The sequence below is a fragment of the Plectropomus leopardus genome, chromosome 3, assembly GCF_008729295.1.
Source record: "Plectropomus leopardus isolate mb chromosome 3, YSFRI_Pleo_2.0, whole genome shotgun sequence".
Taxonomy (NCBI): Eukaryota; Metazoa; Chordata; class Actinopteri; order Perciformes; family Serranidae; genus Plectropomus; species Plectropomus leopardus.
The window spans coordinates 19,350,906-19,371,951 of record NC_056465.1 but is presented as its reverse complement, the minus strand read 5'-3'; positions in this window follow the sequence as shown (position 1 = coordinate 19,371,951).

Here is a 21,046-nt window from a genome sequence, read left to right as displayed (position 1 = left end):
CCCACCGGAGTGTAAGAAAATGGCCCTTTTGATATTATGTCACAGATGCCTTTTTTGTGGGGTTTTTTTGCCTCCATATTGTTTTTTAGGTGCTGCAATTTGGGCCCTTTTCAAGGGGGCAGGGTAAAGAAGGTACTTTTTTTAAAGGGGCTTTGTTTTCAAGCCAGCTTTCTGCTTTGTGTTTGTGAAAGTAGTGAGAAAAGTCTTAGTTGAAAAGCTGCTCTTAGAGGTTGTGGTAAAGTCCAAGTCATATCTAAATAAGTTTAAGTGTCAGTATATGAGCTTCTTTTATTTAGTATGCTGAAACCAGTGATGCAGTACTCAAGTCCTGGACTCGAATCCAACTTGTGTCCCTATTCTCTAGTCTTGTGACTTGACTTAGACTTGCACACTGATGACTCAGACTTGAGCCAGGTGCCACAACTAGTCTGCACTGCAGACTAGGATAACTAATAAGGGCACTCCTAGTTATATCTATACATATTTCTAGCTGTAGGAAAGATCGCTTGAAACACCTGAACAAAAAAAACGCACCTTTACCAAAATAAGTCATACAAAAGTAGACCCTGGAAGGCCCCTAAGGTCCCTAACGGGTGATTATGGATTTAACTATTTTATTGTTATGATGTTTATATATTTGAAGGTGGTATCAAGCACAGAGTGTAAATTTAATCAATTTCTTATTTTGGTGACAGCAGTGTCCTTTTTGTTTAACGTAGACCTTGTTTTATTTACATATAAGGATGCATGATGATGGCTTAGACTCGGGACTCAGACTTGGGTAATGATACCTCGACTCAGACTAGAGAGTTGGTGAAAAACACTGGCTGAAACTGTGTTTTAATAGATGAGCCATTCATTGCTTCATTGCATGCATATTACCAGTATGTAAACCTTTAGTGTTTGCCTCAGGTCTTAACAATTAATTTACATTGCCATGTTATTTATAAGGCTGGCCCAAACTCAGGCTCCTGCTGACATTTCCTCCCTCTGTCCCCACCTCTGTGTTAATGGCATGAGGTTCACACTGGTAGTATAATTACTAACATTAAACCAAACTAAGAAAGACTCTGCAGGATGCTAACCCCGTGACGCCTTAGCCACTGTTTGCCTGTCAAGAGAAAAGGTGTGATAGTGACTCTCTGCCTGCCTCTGTTAAACTGAAGGCATGCCAGTGTATTCATACAGGTGTCCCCCCCCCCTCCCGCCCGACAAACACACACCTGAGGGACCCCCCTCTGAATCAACACAATTAGCATCCTCCGTTCCCTGCAGAGTTAAACTCTCAGTGCAAACAAAAGCACCTGACTGACAGGCAGCTTAGGCAAATGACTTGTTTGGGGAGCGGGCTGAGTCTCTTTGGGGCTTACAGAAAGGCTGAGTGAATTTCAGCTTGGAGCGTTTGCATTACAGAACAGCGTGAGAAAGAGAAGCACCTGAATACAGCTCACCTGAATTAGAGGATGTCTCGTTGAGAATGGGATTTATAGTTGCCAACATCATAGGTTTATACACCCCAGCTGGGATTTTAGAAAATGTATGTAGAGAGGTATAATGTGTTGGAAATAATAATGCAACAGAATGAAAATGTCACCAGATTCAATATACTTCAGCTTCAGTGGAATGAGTTGTGTTTTGTGATGTGGTTGTCCTGTAAAGAGATCAATCAGCAGTTATTGCTATGAATATACTTTTTAGTGGCCATCATGGATCATGCATAGTTTGAGGTGACCATCTGTCACATATGCATCCATTTTTTTCCCCAAAAGATCATAGCATACCAATTCTTAAGCATTGAGCATAAAGGTTTCTGCTCTGACTGTCCCTCCTTTCATATCTGTGGTGTCAGTTCACTTATGAAATTTGAAGCAACACTACCCTGTCACTGGTCCTTTAACTTTGACTGTTGATGAGACATTGCCTGTGGTCCTGTTTTTTTTTTTTTTCTTCCCTGCTACAGTGACAGTCTCAGGTTTCAGTGACTTAAACACAGCCCTTTCTAGTCTTTTCAGTTGCACAGTCAAAGGGGTCTACACTCTGGTATAGTGATGAAATGATTGGTGTTATATTTAATCCCACCCTCTTTTATGCATGTATGTCGTTATAAATGGAGGGTGTAAGAGGGTCATGTGTACAGATTTTAAAGCTCCTTGAGCCAAATTTATGATGTATTAATACGGCCTGTACGGGGGGGGCTGTGACTCAGAGGTAGAGCGGGTCATCCTCTAACCGGAGGGTCAGCGGATTGATCCCTGACTCCTCCAGACAACATGTCGAAGTATCCAAATTGCTCCCGATGCTACATCATTGGAGTGTGAGTGTGTGAATCGTTACTGAGTAGTAGGTGGCACTTTGTACGGTAGCCTCGGCCCCAGTGTGTGAATGTGTGCATGAATGAATGAATGTTATATGTAGTGTGAAAGCGCTTTGAGTGGTCAAAAGACTAGAAAAGCATCATACAAATGCAGTCCACTTACCATTTACAGATAACATTGACTTCAGACCACTCACTAACTGAGCACATTGTGATGCTGTGATTAGTTTTGTACTCTCATTATTTGTTTCATAAAGCCCTAACTAAGAATAGTAAGAACCAAATATTTAGACAATCACTAGAAAGTACTGGAAGTTCATGTTGGTATATTTCTGAGATTTAAAACTCTTTTGGCACTATCTGAAGTGTTCTGGTAAACCTTAACCGCTGAATGTGTCATCAGGTTAAAACACAGTTTTTGCAAATACTTGACAAAGTTCCAATCTGGGTGAAAGTTGTCACCCAGATTTAACAGAAATTTGTAGATCATCCCAGAAATGTCCTGAAGCACGTCTGAACATGCACAACAGTTAGGATTCATGTTGGTGATTCAGGGGTTAGAGACTATTCTCAAGCCTGTAGGAGGATTATGTTTTGACATTAGATATCCAAATTCATTACTATTTAGACGTTAATGCCTTTTCACTGTTTTCTGCTTTGTTGTGAAGACCTCACACATGGTTTTTAGCGCTCAATTCTAAAATCTGCTTTAAGATACAAGGAGTCAAAAGTGTTAGTTTCTAGCACTGTTTTTCTGCCTGCTTTGCTGTTATTTTAAAGTTATGTGTGTGTGTATATATATATATATATATACACACACACATAACTTTAAAATAACAGCAAAGCAGGCAGAAAAACAGTGCTAGAAACTAACACTTTTGTTTTTGTAAATTAATTAAAATTAGTAAATGAGCGAGATTCCTGCGGCAGAAAAAAGTGGAATCCAATAAAGTCCAAAGTCTGACCTCACTATGAAATTAGCATTGTGTTATCTTTTAAAACCCCAGGGTTGTCTTCAAAGCATATTTAAAATGGGCCAGTAGATCCCATTACTCATCTCAAGAGAAGTTTAGTTTGGGGTCCTGACACTTTGAAAGGGGCCAAAGACTCGGTACAATGTCCTCTATGTCTTTTGCGATGGGCCAGGGTCCCCAAGCTGCACAGAGAGAGGAAGAGAGAGAGATGTGGGCGTGGTATTGTGGCCTAATAGGCCAAGCTGGACAGACAAACTGATAGCATCTGCCTGCTTTGTCAACGGAGGGGAATTTAATGGAGGGACTGAGCGCCAAACCTTCAACAGGACCAGATGAGGACAGAGATGGATGGTTAAGAGGCCACAGGCTTCTTCTGGCCAACGGGTCCAGCTTCTTATCTCTGACCCTCACTGGCCAATTGATTGGTTTTGGGGCATTAGTCATCAGCTAAATCCAGGTCACAGCTTTCTTCTCCAACCCTGGCCTACAGGCAGAACTTGTCCGCCTTCATGCATCTACCACTGTATGGAGATGGATGAACGTTCAAGCCAGCATATTGCCAATGGCAGAGCAACGTCAGTGTATCAGACAAGGCCGTCATGATCTGAAACTGAATTGTTGTGCAAATTTTTAGGGATGTGTAGGTTGTGACTTCTATATTCTATTTATTGTTATTTAAGTGTAGACTGATATGGAAGATTTTTGTTTTTCTTTCTTTTGGCGACATCATTGATCCTGGCACGTTGTTACTTTGGAGTTTCAGTAGAGGCACTGGCTAAATTCACTGAGAGCACACTGTAGCTATGTATTAAGTTTTGCAAACCAGCTGCTTCTGTTGCTTGTGTCAGTGCTAAAATTGAGAAATTATGTTTTGTTTTGTTTTTTTTCTAGAAAAAGGGACTTTTCCATAGGTGTATCAAAGCTTTCTGCATTGGTTAAATCACTTTTAAAGTCATCAGCAGAAGTAGTTTTCATGATCTGAATAGGACTGGAAAGGTTTTCTGATTCAAATGTGTATATGCTTTGACAGTTTTTACATTTTAGCACTTTCCTATACAAGTCATTTGGCAATTTACCAAGTTTGGACCTAGCAATATTTATACAGCTCAAGAGTGAATGAAAGCACTCACTTTGCAGAAGTCAGTGAAAGTATCTGCAAGTTTAAAGTGTTGTTATGTTTTGGCACACTGTAGCGGATAAAGGGATCACAGAAGACAAGTATGTCATGCATGTAATACTAATCCTTGAGTCCATAGACTCATATGTAAGAATTTAAAGTATGAATATATTTAAACCACTGATTTGACCTCTGAACCTTTATAAAAGTCCTGTTTTCTCTCTTATGTCTGCCGACAAAGGAATAAGAAAGCTTAGAAACACAATGACCTGAACAGTCTCTCTCTCATTACATTAAATGCAACTTTCTGTGTTGCGTTTTCTCACAAGCTGATTAGATGCCTTATATTATGCAAATGTGGCTCAATCTATAAAATTCCTTTTGACGGAACTATGCTGCAAGGAAAAATTGCCGTGTAAAAGACAGGAAGCCATTTTCAACAAGTACATGAAGTGCAGTGTATTTAACATCTCTACTTATTATTAAACATTATATTAAGTCAAAGCTTGTTGTAGGTGCTGCGACTATTGCTAACCTCACACCAGACAAATTTTCACTGTCTCAGACAAATTTTCAGTATTGGAATGAAATCATGATAGTTTTGCCTTAGTTGGTTTGCACTGCTGTGATTTAGATCATTTATTATTAGGTGGATATAAAACTCAGTTGTAGTGGTTTTCAGACAGTCTTTCTCTCATCGTGCTGTTCTGACGAAATCAAAGTTTTAATATTATCATAAGATTTCAGTCTTTGCTCATTAAAATAACAAAGAAACGGTGTGCTCTCTCCAGCATTAGAAGCAGAAAACGGGGCAGACGGTAAACATGGAGGACACTCTGGGGACGCAAGAACGTGACAAATCTCGGTCTCTTGTACTTTTGAAAATCTGTGGAGTTGTGGAGTGACAGAGTTCGCTCAGAGGCTGGTGGCGATTTGATGTGACAAAATGTAAAATGTGTACACAAACACAGTTTACCTTCGTGGATTTTATTGATGATGAATCAACAATAATACTGTCCACATATGATGCCTGTTATGTCTTGTTTCCAAAGCTGTATGTTTCTGCAGATAAATGATGAGAATGAAAGAAAGAAAGTGTTGAATTGTCATATTTCTTAAAGGGAGTTTAGTGTGATATTTTCCAAAAGGAGCAGAATGGGAAATAATCTATCAAGGAATCTACTTGTAGTCATGCAAATAGTGAGCATGCAAGATTCCAATGTCTTTGCAAAATCTTAATGTGTGTGACAAAAAAAGTCACATTGTGTTTAGATGTGAGAGGATGTCAGAATTTAGTCTTTAAAAAGTCTTTTCAAAGTTTTGTAGTTTATTGTAGAAATAAGATACATTGTTCAAAAGTTGGAAACGCATCTTTTCACTCAATTCTGTGCATTATTTGGGTAGATGAACCTAAAAGGGGAAAAAATCAGCAGGCTATAGTATTAAAGATGTCTGACGGGGTGTTGGGGGAGTAACCTGGCTTTACATGGCTTGAGGGGCTGCAGACAGAAATCACGGTGCCCTGCGGGGTAGCCATTAGGGCACAAGACGAGGGGAGCCAAGAGGATGTCTGCACTCCAGGGATCTAATCCGGTACCATGGCGTCTTCTTTGGGAAAAGTCCAGCTCTGCAGTTCCTGAGCTCCCTTGGGTTTTGGCAGGTGCTTTAGTTCACCAACAATTAGCCATCCCCATGGTCTGGCTACTTTTGTGGCTGAATTAAGCCCATAGGAGCATTAACTCCGGTCACATTATCTCAAATGGAAAAGTCAGCAGGGGCACCTTTTTCGGCTTGGTTAACTTTATTGTTTCATTTTCTTGTTAGGATGGTAATAACATCCAAATCCTGACTTAGGATCTTGTCATACAATGTCAACAACAAAGGAAGATTGAAAAACTCTGCATGTGCTAACAAACTGTAGCAAATGCTGGTCACAGTTGGTACTATAGTGATGTGAGGGGACGCTGTGTTTGACTCCGTTCTTCAACACAGTTTACTTTTTCTCATCATTGGCCTCTTCTGTTCTCAGTTCTTTGGTGTGTGAGCATCTGCTCTGAGCTCTTCTTAGTGAAGTCTTTACTGCCTCACCTTTTAATCTTGGTTTTGGAATCAGCCCTCTTCTTATCGCAAAGCTTTGAGCTGCTGCATGAGAGTGAAATTAATTGTGTGCTAAGCAGAGTGGAATTAATGGCTTGCACTGAAACCTGTGGCCGTGGCTGGCTTAGCCCTTCACCGATCCCCCTGATCCTGCTTGTTACAGGAGCTTGGCCATTGTAGATGGTGAGATGATTGTGTGGTTTTCAGCCTCTTGTCTCTGTCTCTTTTGTCTTTCGGGGGAGCATGGGGATCTCTCCTTTTGTTAGCGTCCATGTTCCTTTCAGGCAGTATCACAGCTGGCCCCTTTAATTCACTCAGGACATCAGATGACCCTACCCCCCAGGAGGCCACTGTAAACACACAAACACCCACCCACCCCCACACACACACACACACACACACACACACACACACACACACACACACATACATACCCCTTATGAGGTTGCTTTCTACGTTTTAACATTTTGACATTCAGAACGATGAATCACAACTACTTGGATATTGACAGCGTAGTTTGTAGGGCTTGTTTCATGACAAACAAATTTTATCCTACAGTCATGAAATTCCTGAAAAAGTAATGAAATTAGAAAAACTGTTTGCCAGGCCTGGCAATGATTTGGAATAAACAGATTTTTTGTAAAAGTTTTGATTTAATGCATTGTGTTAGCTATTGTTTAAAACATGTTCTTGAAAATGTATGCAGTCCTTTGATGGCCTCAGTATCTAATGACTGAGCACACTAAGCAAGCGCCAGCAGTTTTCTTATCAAAAAATGAAGCCCATGTTTAATAAAGTATGGCTTGAGAACGACAAAAACATAATGCATGCCTCAAGAGAGAAGCAGACCCTAGCCGTGCTGAATGTAGGCTCTGCACCAAAGCAGAGCCTACACTCTGCAACAAAGCGTTGGCAACATGAGAAGCAGCTCTGGTCAGCCATGTTTAAGGAAAAAAAAAATTAAGACCACTTGTAAGAAGCTCAACAGTCTGCCAGTGTCAGTACATGTTTCACACCTGTTAATTCCCTTAATTATATTACATATTATATAATTATATTTAAAGTTGTATTACAGGAAAAAATGTTTTAGCACTTTCTTGAGGTCTTTGTTGCTGCTTATTTTCTAGTAATTTTCTTGTAACTTTATACTAATATCTTGCTAATGTTTAGGCCATTTCTTGTTAAGTTGTTCATTGCCCTCCCATGTTTCATGGAAGAATTCAAGCCAATTTGCTCAGTTTCAAAAGTTAAACCACTCAAATAAAGTTGTAAAAAATGCAGTAGAATGTCATACAAAAGTTACAGAAAAGTCAAAATCAACTGGTAAAAATGTTCACAAACTCAGAAATGCTTATTGTTTCCCTTAAAAGGTCTGTGTATTGGACAAGCACCAAATATGTTTCTAATATTTTCTTTGCACAACCATTTTCCAGTTAGCAACCAAAGTCCCAACAAAAATGTGTGAGTCAGGTTTACTTCAGGTTGTCCCTGGGAATCCCCAGCATGTGTTGTCTAGCCATCTGCCCACTCTAAAGATGCCGACTCATTGAACTCCGCAAATAGAACTACTATACCGTCAAACAATTACCTAAACAGCTTGGTAATGGGTTTATGGTGTCTAGAGTGACGGCCTGCAAAATAAAACTACAGGATCCCCACAAAAACCTTACATGGCTGTAAATATGTATTAACCAGAAAATGGGCCTTGTGTGGCATCATTTAGAAGAGACAAAGACCGGCCCTCGGACAAAGAGGCAAGATGCCCTAAGAAAGAGAGGATTCTACATAGCTAATGAGTTGCTCCATAGAAATGTAAAGAGGTGGGTCTTTAGGGAGAGTGGTTGCCCCGCTGGCCGGGCCTGATAGACTGTAAAGTGTGGAGGTCCGGCCACTGTGCCCACTGTCCATTGTAGCCATGCTAATTCTCTCCTAGTTATGTCATGGAAGGCTTTTTATTGTGGCGTGAGGTGGAGGAGGACCAAGTCATTATTGGAAGGAAACTCTCTGATAAACCAGAGAGGAGAAAGAGGCTTTGTTAAGTGCTCGCTCTTTAGGAACCTGAAAGAGAAGCACCCTCCTCCAGCCACAAATAAAAATAAAACTTCTGACATAAGCAATAGAGGACCAGCCAATTTACCTCAGGGTCCTTCAGCATCAAGGGCCACGTCAGACAGTGCCTACTCTGCCTCATGAGAAGTGGTCAGCCATTGAGAGGAATTGACAGGGAAACCCTTGTGTCAAATGAACATCATAGAAAGAGACGCACAGACAAGCCTTGTTCTTTTGTAAGTTTCACAAGGTGTTTGAGTTTAGACAAAGGACTTTTTGGAAAATTAGAAAAAAATATATTCCAAGTGATGCAATTTCTCTGCTAGGTAAGGCAATGAAAACGCAAGACTAGAGCAACAACTATGTACACCAGAAAAATCCTTAAACTATCTTTAGATGTACGTTTATATCTAAAAACACCATGTAAAGCAATGCGGAGCTGCTCGTGCTATATGGCAAACTTTAGGCCGATTCCCTCATTATCACATCTAAATGGCTGCATTAGGGGGATATCAGTGTTTTTGTGTTTGGAAAGATGGGGACTTGGAGATTATTCTGCCGATTGAAATGTAAAGCAGCTATTGCAATTACCCATAACCTCAGCACGAACCTTGCCTGAAACAATGCAACTAGTTTCAAAGGCTGAGAGGCAGGCGCATCCCTGAGAGGCACGGCTAGATAACAAGAAGGCATCATTAAAGGTAAAGGAAGGGAAAAGGAGTTTTTTTTTTTCAAATCTTTCCTCACAGTGATATGGTCATCAGAGGAGCCCCCTTAGCCAAACACCGTTTTAAATCTTCTTTGAGTGGGAAGAGAAATCATTTAAGAAAAAATGGGAGGTTAGGTCGATTTCGTTTCTGTGTTTGTGATTTATTCATTGCAATATCAAAGTGTGAAATAAAACTTGTTTGGTAAATAGACCACTGGGATTTGATGTGCTGAGACTGCAGTGTTGAATATGAAAGAATTAAGTGCAATTATTAAGCAAATAATATGACGGAAATGAATCAAAAGCCCCCTTTACACTGCCTGTTCAAGGCAGAGATATGGTGCTGTTATGCCACCAGGCCGTCAGGAACCAGTGTTGCCAACTTGCTGACTTTGTCGGTATATAAAGTGACTTTTCAGACCCTCTTGGTGACATTATTTCTAAAAAGCATCTTGCGACAAATTTAGCAACTTAATCAGATCATCAGGATAAAAGAGAGAAATATATTGTGATTCACTACCATACATGCTGCCCAGAGAAATTGCAGTCCATGGCTGTTTAGCCATCAGTACAGTCTCTCTGCCTCTTTACGCTTCTGCCATGCTGACACAACTTGTGGTGGGACGTTATATTGAGTTTCTGTGGTTGAGGTGAAGCTCTCGATCTGTGCATTGGAAGTGCAATTAAGTGTTGCACTGCTGGTATAAGCGCCATAGCTCTCATGCCACTTCAATGTTTTGTTGAGGATTTTTCTATCAAATCTAATTAGGGGAAGTTTTAATGCTTCCAATATGCAAATGTGCATATGATGTCATTTAGCAACATTTAGCGACTTTTGGAGTTAGTGCTAGCCGCTTTCATTGGAACAAAGATGGCAACCAGAGTTGCTAAGTTCCAGAGTTTCAGCTGTCATGGGAGGTAGAAGCAGTGCCAAAATAGTGTCTGCATAAACAAAGCCAGCACAACGGGATCACAGGAAGCACGGGTGTGAAGTTTTGATGGCATGTCATATGTGCGACTCATTGGAGATTTAAAAGGTAGCTGTTAGCAATTAGCAACTAGCTCAAAAAAGAACAGCGGGTGAAAACGTCCACAACAATGAGAACAAGGAGCTCCTTGCCTTCCGAGCAGAGGACGAGATCAGTCGCCATATAACAAGGAAGGGAAATGATTGTCATGTTATGCCATTATTATTGTTTAGAAAGCTCTGGTGATGCATATTTTACATGCATTGCCGTCGGCACACGTAGATGCAGATGTTGTTTTGTTAAACACCACACCTGTCAACGCCTCTTTTGACTCCACAATGCCAGCATGCTATTTAAAATGTCACAGTGGAGTGGCGTGATGCCACAGTCGTTTGGTTTTGTGTAAAAAGGCAAAGGCAGCATGAAGAAGGGACATAGTAACGGCCCCATAGTTCGATGTCTGTGTGAAACTATTCTTATAGTAGATGAGTCCATTTGGTAGAGGTGTCTGGTTCAAACCCTTTGTGGCTGGATTGGTGGCAACAGTTGTGTGTGAATTACTCTTCGCTGACCTGCCATGTTCTGCTAATTCAGAGAGCTGTGAAAGGTCTGTTCAGCCTCGAACAGAGCTGGATTTAGGGGATATTTGCATGTTAATGTCCACAATACAATCCAGTACAGAGAAAAGATATGGGATCAGAGCAACTGCTACCTTTTAAAAGGGTCCCCTTTTTTCATGGGAGGTCTTTTGACTGTTGGAATTAGCGAAGAGCACTGTTTCAATGTGTGTTGGAGAGGTGGGGGCCTGAAACACACACTACCACACACACACTTATGGCACACCTAATCTCACCCTCCTTGATTCCCTCAGATGGATAGGTTTTTCTTTTTGTTTTGATGTTCGCTGCTGTCCCCCTAATTCCAGTATTTAATCACCCCGTGTGTCGGCACAGAGACCTCAGCTTGCCCTCAACCCACTTGAGAACGACCTCGATCCCTCTCCAAATCTGGTTTGCCTGCAGCGGCAGTATGAGGGGCAGAAGTGGGACATGAGCCAATCTGCTCCCTGAGGTGTTTGCCATCCCTATCCTCTCTGTCAACACTCTGCTTTCTCCGTCACTCTCACAATAAGAGGCAGAGCTCTTTGTTCTAAGATGAGTTTATATGAAGACGGCAAACTCTGTCCAATAGGGATTGAGGTTGGCGAGTGTCAAAGGGGGTCGTTTGATGTTTGATCGGCTGTTGCCGTTTGTGCTTTAAAGGCCTGACTGTCTGGGCCTTGAGCCGATGTGTCCTAACAATTATTCTTTAGATCGGTGTTTGCATAGATTTGCATACTGGCCTGAAGACAAGCTTTAAAGAAGAATTGGTGTATTTACGTTGTGGAGTAAATTGTTCAGTCTGCTGATCAATTGATGACAAATGTTGAGCAGCTTATAGAGAGGACAAGCTTTAGTGTATGGCTCTTTCTTCAACATAATATATAGTTTTGTGAATTGCAGTTTGCATGCTTAAAAACACATCAGCCAAACCAAGGGACAGGTTGTCCCCGATTAGAACTTGTGTTTATAGTTATTCCAAACGGCCGCAAACGAAGGCGGAGTGAATAGTGAGCCCAGCAACAAAAGAAAATTCAATGATATTAGACCTTGACTGTAAAAGGCTCATGCAGACCTTCAGTTTCTTGTAGACAGGTGTGTAGGAGGAATTATCCACAGGCAAGAGAAGAGAGAACTTCCTTACACCGTTGTTGTGTTTGCAGTAAACTTTATTGGAGATAAAACATTTTGGTCCTTTGACCTTCATCATCCTCAAGCTTAGCCTCATCTTTGTCCCCCTATTTTACCTGTTTTGCCTGAGAACCAAAACATTTTATCTCCAATAAAGGTTATTAAAGTAACAGGATAGCGTTACGGGAGTTCTTTCCTGTCTTGCTTCATGATAGAAGAGGGTTCCCATGGATCCTTAAAAAGTCTTAAAAGGCATTAAATCAATTTGTCTAAAAAAAGGCCTTCATAGGCAATAAAATGTCTTAAATCAATCCTTCAAAAGTCTTAAAAATGCTAAGACAGGGTGCCCAGTAGCTCCCCTGCTAGAGTGGATGCCCCATGTACAAAGGCTATGTCCTTGCTGCAGTGGCCACTTGTTCGACTCCAACCTGCAGCCCTTTGCTGCACGTCATCCCCTCTCTGCCTCCTTTTTACACTTACTAATCTGTCTTATCAATGAAGACAAAAAGCCAAAGAATAAATCATTAAAATATGCCAAGACAGAGTAAGTAGGATATGATGAATTATATTTTTCAGACATTGCATTGTAAAATCTCAAAAAAATGGGTCATATCTTTTTTTTTTAAATTTTATTTGATTTTTTTCTATTTTTTTTTCAACATTTGAAGTAGATCATCTGTCTTCATAACTTGACCAAAAGGTTTATGCTTTATATTACAAACACGTTTGGGTACAGTTGTCCGTAACCCTGAGTAATTTATGTCAGTTCATGTTTTTTCCCCTCAATTTTGGTCATTGTATAATTAGTCAGAAATGTAATTCTGAGGGGCATTAAAAGCATCTTAAAAAGTCTAATATAGCAAAAAGGCTTTTGCGTAAGAAGGTTATTTTAAGGTTGTTTCATAAATGTATAGGATTGAATTGTGCTCATTCAAAGTTAGTGTAGACCTAATAATGAATTAAATGACTTTAAGATAGTTATTTTTTTCAAAATGAAAGTTTCTTTGTCTCCCTGGCACAAACGGGGAATAAATACATTGTTACTTTAAACATTAGTTTTGGCTTAGAATTTCAAAATCTTCATCCCCACTCATAGTCATCATTTCTACTCTTGAAATTTTGCATTGAGGATTACATTTAAGTCACAGACATAACTTATTGCTTTATGAATTGGACGTAAATTAAACTAAAGAACAGAAAATGCAGAGAGCTGCACAGTTTTTCTGTGCTGTTAAAAGTATTAAGTGACTCTCAGATTGGTCCAGTGCATCTCCGAGTAATTCGCATTTAAGTGTAAATTATCACATGACTTTTGGACGGAAAGAAGATTAAATGCATTGACGTTCTGACATCATCTTCCTAACTCCTTTTACAGCATGAGGTGACTGTAAATTTGGGTGAGGTTCAAGCAAGCCTTGCTGGGCAACTTATTGAGGTGAACATCACATCAGCGGAGAAGATGGGCAAAGGATGCTGTGACTCAAACTGTTGCCTTCATCAGCCTAAAGGTACTAAACAAAGTAACACCACAATGTAGCAGCAGGAGCTTTCATTTGAGCCATTCTCTGATCAGGCACCCCTCACAGCGACGGTCAGCTGACACACGTCATGGTAACATGACAGGCAGAGGTTTGTTTGCGATAACATCTGTGATAACGAGCTTTTAGTTGATGAGCCGAGTCCTGTGACCAGTGTGGCTAGTTTATGGTCCTCCCCTGGCTGTGCTCCAGTTTGAGGTTCAGTTCAGCGGTAGCTAAAGGCAATAAGTTCTGGTCATGCGGCTGGGTGCTGAGACGACAGTGAAGAACTGATATCCCTGCAGGGCCTTCTCAAACAAGAGGGCTTGTTACTGAAATATCAGTTAATCAGAGGACTGTCACAATGCACAGTCATGGCAGAATTTTGCAGATGTGCAGACGTGGCTGGTGTGATTTTAAGCAAATCTATCATTTCTTTTTCATTTTCTACACACTCCAAACAGAGGTCACATTCAGTCTGCAGAAAAGACAATCTTACTTTCTTCATTTCATGAGGTGCGAATGTAGAAATATAACTTACAAAAAACCCCAAAACAGTAAAAACCAGTAACATCTGTTTTTTGTCTGTAGTGGGTAAGGGTACAATCTGTGTTCATTCCCCAGACAAATGACTCTGCAGTAGTCACAGGGATTTACCGGCTTTCGTTCCGATTTGCCCTGATCGGCAGCGATGTAAACATGACACCCAGCTGGATGGGTCCCTTTTCCGATGTGATTCACTGCTACAAATGCCGCCCGTCTCCATCAAAGCAACACTCAACCACAACACTCAACTTAGTCAGCACTAAGTTTGAAAGATAGACTGAATAAGTAACAGATTTTTTTTTTTTTAGAAATGCTGCTTTCTATTTTTTACTAACCCTGTTAAGCAACGTGTTCATGACATTAAGAGTGATGCAGCAGAAAATACAACCAACCAGCCAAAAAGCTCTGGTTTACTTGCAATAGGGTTGCAACGATATAAAATCCATGGTACGTTAACTGTCTAAGAAAATATTGCTGTTTTACGTTATCACAGTATTACAGAATTTGTATTATTATCTGTCAGAACAATGCTTAAAGGAATAAAAACAGAAGGTGTAGTTTTGGCTGAACAAATGTTTTATCAGTCCCTTTCGAATTGGACAAAAACAACAAACAATGACACCTGGGTGAATGCGCTAACTTTTGCCCCTTTCCCAGTACAATGCCATGACATGCCACCACTAAAAATCCATCTCAGTCCAAGCAGCGCTCAAACATTCTGCACCGAGTTTGAAACTGAAGATATAAAAAAGAATTAACCACTGGAATACTTTCTCTGGCTTCCATGCTGCTTTCAATTGTTTACTAAGCTGTTTTCTGGCATGTGTCATGACACTGAGCTTGATGCACTGGAAAATAAAAACCAGAGAGGCATGTTCATCTTGTGCAGAGCCCTGTTAGCTCTGGTCTACCAGCAATGGGAGACCTATAAAAAAAAAAAAAAGTAACCACCGTAACATTTTCACTGGCTTCAATGCTGCTTTCTACTGTTAACTAGCACTGTTTGTGGCGTGTCCATGTTGTCAAACGTGACACACCACAATAAAACAAAAACAAATAGAGACTCATTTACTGTCTTATCTATTAACTATTGGGAAAATGGGAAAGGAGTCTATTGCCTGTTTTTAGTGGGGTTTTCTGCATATATGTGCTGATATTGGTGAGAAAAGTGTATGAGATATCTTTTCAGAGAGAAAAGCAGCTTGACTGGATAGGAGTAGTGGATGTGTGTTGAAGAATCTCACCATATTGCCTTATTTGTGTAATATAAATGTGGTGTGATAGAGTGTGCTAAAGTATCTGATGAAAAAACGCAGACAAGTACAGGCTGCAGCATTGCTGTGAGAAATGCCAATTGAGTATCAACCCAGTAAGGAAATCAGTTTAACTGGTTCACTGTTCGTGCTTCGTGCCCGGTCAGGATGTTGCACTGCCACCTCACAGCTTTGCCATTTCCGCATCTTTAATTATACTGTTTAGCACGTACGCTCCAGTGGTAGGCAGAGGTGTTCCACGTGTTGGTTAAGGAGCTGTAGAGTTGTGGGTAAATCAAGGCAATGTGTGCACCTGCAGCAATTAAACCTAAATATGGCTTAGCTCCCACACACAATAATGTATGCTGCATGTCAGACATGTTAATGGGAGCGATTTCTCTGCATTTTGGTAGCAGAGATGCTGTTTTCTGAAATCACATGATCAAAGCTACGCACATTGTCACATTTTAATGCATATTCACAATAAAGTATAACTCTCTGCATGAAGTTTGTACTTCAATCTGAAATCAATCTAAAAATATTAAAAGGCCCTTATGTGACACAACTCAATTCACAAGCCCATTCAATGTGAAAAGCAGCAAAGCTGGAAGAACAGAACGCTTGATGAAGCGCTGAAAGACTTTGAAACTACATTAACATGATGCTGGTTAATGACATCTGCTTCTTTTTTTTCACTGAAAAAGGTATTTTCTTGGTTTGAATTTTTTCAGATACAATCGTGAAGTACAATAATGAATATTAATCCTCTGTTTATTCTTTAAATAAATCTTCAGCAACTGTTGTGCTAAAAAAAGGTTGAAAATGTTATTGCTTTTATTTTATAGTACATGATTTGATGAGCGCACTTTCTTTTGTCCTATCTTGGCCTTCCCCTTCAACAGCAAAAGAGAAATCAGAATTTACTGGAGCTGCTATTCATCGTGGTTATGGTTGGTCATAAAGCAGACGATAAGTACACATTTAAAGTGCGTCCCATCCATACTATTGATGTAATGGTTGTTTAATGTCTGTGTCCACTCCTAGTTTAGTGTGTAAGTGGCTGCTGATTGCCAAACGCAGGCCAGGTCTCCTCCCCACGGACGTGTCTAGAGGCTGGCGTAACACAAGGCCACGACCTGGCTGCCATCCATACTTTTCTCTTCTCCCCTGCTACTCCCTCCCAGTCTCCTGTCGTCCATTTCTTTGTTCTGTCGTTATTTTATGAAGTAGTGGGATGATGGTCATCTCTGGTGAGAGGTGGCTGGATCAGAAGGGGAGCGGAGTGTGCCGTCCATCAGACGGCTTAGCCCTTGCTGTCTCCTAATGATGATATCACTGGAGCCAGCCAGGCAGCACACACACATTCACAGCACACACACACACACACATCCCAAGTCGCCTCGCCTCAGGCTGCGTGTCTACCAGGCAGCACAGGTGACTCACAGTGGCCCTGATGGAGTGTGTCACCATGAAGTCTGGTGTCTGCATGAGTCTGGGCGTGTGTGGCGTCAGTGTGTGTGTGCGTACAGCCGAATGCATCGGTGAAATGGACCATGATTTACCCAGTCACCCCCTGGAGTGCGCCTCTCTTATGAACTCATCAGTGACTCAACTAATAGCTAAACCTGCCACCGATTTAGCGGTGGCCTCATCACCCCACGACCCCACTGCAGGTTTATTGAAGCACGACAGCATCTGCATCACTCGGCTGGCATCCAGAGAGGAGCAGGCGCTTGTGAACTCATGGTTTTTGTTGCCTTTAGGAGGCCTCGCTCCGTGAAATCATGCAGTGTGAGCATCCTTTGATGGCAGTTAAAGCCAACAGGCATAAAGGATCACTAATAGTCTGGAGCCTTCAGCACAGGACATTACTAATGAGTGATCAGTCTGTTTTATAGCCATCTGGTGACAAGGCATTCAAATGTATGGAGCTGCCTGTGAGCGACATGTTTTAGTGTTTGGAGCGATGGAATGGCAATGACGTTAGATTTAATTGCGACACACAGAAGCATATTTTACTTTATGGCCTGATATTAATACTGTGTGTGTGTGTATGTGTGTGAATTAAATGGTCGGTTAGACTTCTGAGGAGGTCAAAGTTCTGTCTTATCGCTGTAGTGTGGGTGAACCTGCCCGCCTGCTGTTGGATGATGTTTATAGTCCTTATCAGGCTCCACAGCAGCCAAACACACACACACACACGCAGACACACACACACACACACACACGCACGCAGACACACACTCACACACTCACACACTCAAACATACAAGCTGCTGTCCTCTTGATTGCTTTAGTGGCAGAAACTATGAAACTACACAAATCCATACACACTCCACATCCTTGCACACAAGCCTCTGCCCTTTTGATTGCTTTAGTGGCAGAAACCGTACGCAAACCAAACAAACGCGCACACACATACATAGACACATAAGCACAGTCTCTCTGGCCTTTCAGTCTTTTCCCACACTGATACAGATCTGGAGCATGCCATAAAGTAAAGTCTTGGATCACAGGGCACAACAGAGGCCCTCCTCTGCTTCCTCAGCCTACTTGGATCACTCACAGCCCTCAGTGCTGATAAGATGTCTGCGGTGCCTCCCTTACTCCTCTCCAGCACCTCCTCCCCCTCTCTGCTTCTCCTCCCGCTCTCCTTAGTGCCGCCTTGCCTTCACCTCTCTGCCTCGCCTTCCCTCTTAAATCATTTCCACTTGCAGTAGCTGTCAATTCAGCTTTAACTGTACAATAACTATTCCAATAAATACTACATGAATCCAGATCCCGGCTAATTCAGTCTGCTGGCTTGATATTACAGTGGTAACTTCAAACCGTATAAAACAGTGCATCATCAACTATAACTCTCTTCTTTCCTCGACCTCATCGTCACATAACCAGAATGACCTCAGTTTCAAGAAAAAAAGTTTCTGCCCACACAAACCTCACCTGCCTCCCCTGAGCAGATTTTTAAGTTGAAATATCTTAGCTATTTCTATGATGTCATGATTTAATGTCCAATTAATGGATAGCAGTGGAAACTGAGATTGTTTAAACACTGTTCTGCAGATTATTTACTGGTGTTTGAGCATGTTCAGCCCTTCGCCGGCTGTAAATCTTCTGCCCTCTCTTGACCCTCGCAGTGCTATAAAGCAGCACTTCCTCCGACAGGACGGCTAAGTGAGCTTTAATGGAGCCTGCGGAGCAAGTTTTACCCTTTAAAGATGATAATTTTTTTAAAGTGTTTGTTTAGTCAGCAGGAGTTTGTCTAACACTGTCATGTAAATATAAATATTTTATGTAATTCACACGTTTCTTAATTTATTAGCACAGTGTTGTCGAAGCACGTGTATGGTCAGGATGTTAAGCTGCTATACACAAGGAGTGCACATGGTCTCTCTTCTTCTGTGGTTGTGATAGCCAGCTTGCCCAGCACAGTTCTGAGAAAAAGTGTAGTTACAGACAATTTTCCCACTGTTGGCCGAAATAATCAAATTTAATTCCCTCAGCCTTTTCTAAAGGTGTAAGGTCCGTGACACATGCTAAGTCTCTTACTGCCTGAAAACAGGAGGTTTGTGCGACTCTTGTGCCCATTCTGTACCAACTTTCAAAGGCACTGAGGTAGGTTGCGACTGATGTTGCTTAGCGCCCATACTAGCATTTCATCATAGCCCACTTTCCAAAAATCCAGAGTTTGGAGCTGATCTTTTTCTTGGCGTTGTTTTTTAAGTGTGTAGGCTATAGAGTGGTGCAGGAATGAGTACTAAAAACGGAAATGTGTTAACATTTTAGCACCCCGGCTTTCCTCATCTTGAAGTCAATGGGTTTTTGATCGAGTTTTTGCTTAGATATCTGAAATTAGGTCTGTGGTTAACAGTGAGTTTCATGTTTCTTTCTACAACAAAAATTACATCAGTAAATAACCGCCTGGTAAATTTTTAAGACTTGATGTGTCTTGTTAGACAGGTGCTAACAAGGATTTAAATGACTCTACAGAGCACATCATGTCAAACCGCTCCAACCACAATTTTACAGCCTTGTTATGATGGTGACGTTAAAATCATGTATCTATGGTGTTGTTTGTTTATAGCCATTTGCTTTTGACTTCTGGTGATTGACTTTATGCTTCAGACATCACGAAAGTGGTGTTCATCTGTGAGGATTATCTCGCTGAACAAAACCAAAGAAATTTTTTTGCAATAATCCAAGATCCAATGGAAAAAATCCCACTGACTTTGTTTGAGAGAACTCAGGACAATACTAACATTTGCATTGGCCTACAAGTAAATGTTGTCCCTGCAGCAATCTATTGAAATATCATCTGTGGGACAGGCCTTATAGCTCTGGCCTGCCCTGCACTAAGATGATGCGCTTCTCTTCCATAATTAGACTGACATTTAGGGAAGAAAGAAAGTATATTTGCAGACTGTTACCCATGACATGTGGTGCTAGTTTCTGCATTTCAAAAGTTGAACTTTGGCAGCTGTCATGCCCTGAAAAATAGGTGCTTGGGAATGCGCTCACTTTTGAGCACGGCACCTGAGCGTCTACATTGATAGCAATGTGTTTGAAGGTGCCAAATTTGCGGCATGTATAAGGGCCCTATCAATGCCGGCTGTTCTCAGTTTGGATCTTCGCTGAGAACATAAGTAACTGTAACCCCTGCAAGTAATGTCCATGTTCTTGATCATTCCCAAGACAGAAAAAACTTCCCACACAGAGACCGACTAACAGGCATTTTGCTTCATTGTCAGAAAGGCCAGCAGTGTGTGTCATTCAACGGTATGTTGGGTGTGTAGCGTCCTGTCACTCAGTGCATACAGTACAGGAGTGGAAGGGAGTAGAAGGAAACAATTTGCTCAATTATTCACCATGGTCATTAACCCTCTAACAATGCAACACTGCCAAACAACTACAAAACCAAAACACTGATGTGCAGTTCATTTCAGCCACAAATGTCTGCACATACAATTATTCCCCCCAACAGCACAACCTTAAGTCAATTTATATCACTAATCAATCCATCAGAGATAAGATGAACTGCAGTGATAATCCTCTGTCTCGGACAAGTGAAACACCATGACACATTCATAAAAATGTCTACTTTGCTACTTTTTTATCGCCTACTAATATATCACAAGTGATTCAACTTGTACTCCTCCTCCCAAAAAAGCTTTTACATCTGCTTGTTCTGAGCACCTGGTGAAGTTCTTTCCATAGAAAAATATCCCAGATAGGACCGACAGGGATGTGTTGCAGCAGCTTGGTTTCTTTGGAATTGACAGAATAAGGAATGGGCAGTTGACCAACATGATTGTTAAAAGTCACCACGGCCAAAGAAAGACACAACAGAAACATCCCAAACGGTTGATTGACAGGTTGTCGTGTAAAACTTCCTGTGCATTGAGTGCTTAGCATCAAAGATGTTCCAAGAATTTAAAAAGACTGAATTTGTATGATGTAACAAAACATGAAAATAATGATAATCAATACGCTCTTTCATCCATGTTTCACAATCCATTCCTGCTGTGGACACGACATGGCAGGCAAAATACCCATGGGCATACAAAGAACTCAAGATCATCCTTGAATATCTAATGTCAAAGAACTGCAAAAAATAGCTATCAATGTCCTTTACTTTGTCTCAAAGTAATGCAAATGTGTATCTTAAACAAAGACAGAGTAATGGGATGAGACAGTGTGTGTGGGAAAAGACTGGAGAGACGAGTGATCGCAGTGAGGAATGAGTGGGTGAAGAAAAGGGTCAAATAAAAAGTG